Raw genomic sequence first — 4,527 nt, 5'->3', positions numbered from 1 at the left:
CAACTGTATGGTATGAATGTACTATTAGAATTTCTTTCTTACATATGAAAATTATAAGGCACAGAGAGGTGAGGAAACTTACCCTATTGCTAGTTAATGGCTGAGCAAGAACTGGAATGGAGCCCAGGACATCTTGCTTTGGAGACCTGGTACTGAAGCAGTGTGCTGTACTGCTTCCCTTGGAAATATAAATGAAATATACTTTATACTTTAGAAAATCACGGCATACATTAGTAGGAAATAAAAACATTAATCATGTGTTCAATGACTTCGTATCAATGCATGCATTAATGTTTTCAAGAACTCAGAAAAAAAGTATCAGCGTATAGAGGGAATGAGTCTTAACTAGGAACTTCAAGTAGCAAATTCCAAGTGTAATTTGAGGACCATTAATGGGTACTAAGAATATTTCAGGGGATCTGCAAAGTTTTTCCTTTTCCTATTACATACCTGTGTGAGGCTGGATTTTTTTACACTCAACCAAAACGACATACTGTAACATTTAATATATAAGTAGATAGGAGAATCTAGCTGTCTGCTATTAAGCCACACATTAAGGAGATTTGAAAAAATGGAAAACATTGACATTCCTATCACTAACTTTGGAAGGTTTTGAAAAGTATCTTTATTTTTTTTATAGAAGTCTGTTACTTATGAAACATATAATAGGTTAACAATGTATTAAAATGTATTAATATTTTTTTTCTAGTTTTAACTTCTAAAATGGTAAATATTATATTAAACCCACTTAAACAAAAGCATTTAGTAATTCTTAAACCAAAAAGGTTGAGAATGTAAGGATTTAAATAATCAGAGTAATAGGGAAAGATGAGACAAGACTAAAGCAAGAACAAATAGCAGAGACTGGAGTGAGCGTGGCAAATGTTGATCACATTGAGGACACTGATCTGAGAGATTTACTGGAATGAATAGCTTCTGTTTGAAGATATGTGGGAAGTAAGATTGGTGGGATAGGGCTAGAATACTTCTGAAATATGTAAAACAGCTGGGTTAAGAGTTTAAATATGATTTTATAATATTCTATTTTTCTGAGGCTGGGAAATGCCATGATTTAAATGGATTTAAAGACTATATCCAGCTTAAGTAGGGGGCCAATAAGAACTGTTATCAATGAAACTTATTAACTGGATTCTTCCATGGAGATCAAGATACAGAGTGACTACCAATAGGATTAAGATGATGGTGATGGGATTATGGAAATCTGGCCTAATTCTAGGCATATGGAAAAAGTAAAATTTGCTAAAACTTGCCTGAGTACAGCAGATGCAAAAGAAACAAGAATTAAAAGTGAATATAGGATTCTGCATATGGACTCTTGGAACAGACATAAAGACATTTCTCTTATTCTGTGTGTCACTTCTGACATACCTCTCAAGTTTTCCATATTCACTGATTCCAGAGCTGTCATTGAAAATGTTCTTTGATATTTTATTACACATTTTAAAATTCGTCTTGCCTAGGGATACAAAAGTTCAAGCAAGTTGTTGATTAAAATATTCCCTTCAAAGAGCAACACATTTACATTTTGCACAGCTAGTCAGTGATATTTCGGTATATGAATAATCGGCCAGTAAAAGTACACAAAATGACTGGATCGTTGAAATTGAACCTAGGGTTGTACTAATAATATTTAACAATTTGTAGAAGAGAAACGCTGAACAACTAGAACAGAGCTGGCTTAAGGAACCTGCACATCCATATCAGAGTAAACAGTTGAAATTTAAGTCAGAGTCACCAGATAGATTAGTTCGGTGTCATCTATTTGAGGACACTCTGGGAAATCTAATTAAAGGTGAGGTGACTATTCTAATGTTGTTACTAAGTAAAATCACCATTCATAAGGTTGCAGTCAAACAGCGTCTTTAATGGTCCTGCAGTTAATAGTCATTAACTTTACTTTTACTCTGGTGGCTGAGAATACAATCATGCTCTGCGTTCAAGTTAACATACGGAAATTAACTGCAGTTTTTGAAATATAAGAACCCAGTGAAAACCCTCACTTCCTTAAAAACAGTAACGTATATTTTTACCTGTGTAGTGAGTGAAAGGAGATCAAGTCAGTGAGTGCTTAATCTCCTTTTAAATTCTATCTCAAAAAGAATGGTGTATGTTGGTGAAATGCAAAACTGTTGTTTATGTTTGATCACCGAAGAAAAAAACCTGAGACTAATTTTATTTTCTACATCTAACTCTTCTAGATCTGAACTATTTATTAGTTTTAGAGCAGACAGCTGTAACTATTGGATATCATAATTACAGAGGCCACCACACCTGAGTACACATGGTTACTTTGGGCCGGTATTTTCATTTAAGAGACAGTTTAATACTAAGAGGTAATAATGGCATAGGTGTTGAAAGTGGAGATGGTTTACCTGTTATAGTATGGCCTTGAACAAGTCACCTAACCTCTTGAAACCCCACCATCTTTATCTGCAAAATAAAAATGATAGTAGTACCTAAGTTATTGTGGGGGATACATTTATCTATAGTATATACATATAGATATTGTTAGATAAATATACATATATATGACATATGATTGATAATAAATATTATTATATAGTATTATTTATTTTAAATTTTTTTAAAGAAACCCAAATATCATAATCACTGTCAACAAAATTTTAATATATAGACTTGCAGCCATTTTGTCTTTCTATTGATTCTACTTCTTCCTCACTCTTCTTCTGCCCTGCCTTCTATCCCCCATAATTTAAAGTTTCTGCTTTATGTGGTAAGTATATAAATAAAATTTTCAACAGTAGGGTCTTGAGATGACTTGCTGCTGGTGGCAATATAAGATATATTCACTATTACCGAATTTGGCTGGAAGTACATAAATACATAGTGAAACAACCTGCTTTCATATGTGGTTACATTCAACAACTCTAAAGATAATGCTAAAGCAAAATAGCATTGAAATATCTGACTGACATATTTTTACCACGAGTGTAGACTGGCAGCCAGGAAACTATAATTCCCTTTGTAACCACTTTCTTACACCTGTGATATATTTTTTTTTTATTTGTCAGAGAGAGAGCACAAGAAGGGGGAGTGGCAGGCAGAGGAAGAAGCAGGCAGAGGGAGAGGGAAAAGCAGACTCTCCGCTGAGCAAGGAGCCCCATGTGAGAGATGTGGGACTCGATCCCAGGATCCTGGGATCATGACCTGAGCCAAAGGCAAACGCTTAACTGACTGAGCCACCCAGGCATCCCAATTTCTTACGCTTATGATTTTAAACAAAATCCAATATTTTTATTAAGTTCTATGGAATAAGTCTATGTCTAATGACTCAATCTATTTTGTATAACCTTTAAGAATATGATGAAATTTATAGAACCTCACTTAGAAAAAATGTGCATATGTACATACAATGAATTATTTGTATATGATGCTCAGGTCTTTAATGTCTCCCTTGAAGGCCATTTGTATACTTGATCTAAATAGAGGAAGCCAAACAGAGAAGACATACTCCAATAACTGTAATAAATATTTATAAACTAAAATATTTAATAAAATAATTTCATGTAATTTATGTTATAAAATATTATATGCACATTGCATAAATACAGTATTTTGAATTGCATGCAATACTGTAGGCATATTGTATATATAATAGTTGAGTGTTAATATATGTAGGAATATACACAGATACATATATACATATACATATGAAAAACATGGAGAGAGACAGAAAAAGAGTATTAATCTGAGTAATATAAACAGATTTTCTTCACAAATTTTTGTGCTGTTATTCTTTAAATAATTGCTTTACACATGAAATTTTATTTTATCAGACACATCATTTTAAATAAGATAATTTGCTATTCTTTAATGGAAAAAAGACTCAATAATAACATTATATTTGGCAAGAACATATTACCAAATTAAATATATTCAGTTTATTACAGATGTAGAGTGGTACTTCAAACATCTACATTCATTTTTTTGCCTTTAGGCACTTTTGATTCTCAAGTGTGTATATATTCACTGAGAATAGCTTCACAAGTTTGGTAATTCAATTATGAAACATTAATTGATTCTCAACTCTGTATGTTAAACTGTTAACCCATATAGAAAAAATATAACAATTCCTAAAAGTGAAAGTAATTATTCCATATTCTAAAATTCTTAAAGTGATTAGGACAGGAAACAAGTTATTAAAATACAATTTGTATTAATATCCTAATTCTTTTGCCTCTGGGATATGTACCTTTTTAGCATCGAAACTCTGTATCATTGAAACAACATTGGCTAGTCTACAGTGCTTGAGCATATTGTTTTGTTTACAAATATATCACATTTTTTACTTGTCTTTACCAGTAGCTTATCAGTTCCCTTTTTTTAGTGCAGTAGTTTCATGTTACTGCTATATCGGAGTTAAAATGCTGTACTTTAGAATCAGAAGCCCACTGCTGTCATTGGCAATGAGCTAAAGGCTCTGGCGGGTCCTCTCTTTTGAAAAATGTATCCCTTCAATGTAAAAAGCCATAAGCAAATCTACAA

This window comes from Halichoerus grypus, chromosome 7, assembly GCF_964656455.1.
Source record: "Halichoerus grypus chromosome 7, mHalGry1.hap1.1, whole genome shotgun sequence".
NCBI lineage: Eukaryota > Metazoa > Chordata > Mammalia > Carnivora > Phocidae > Halichoerus > Halichoerus grypus.
Note: the sequence above shows the minus strand (reverse complement) of the source record.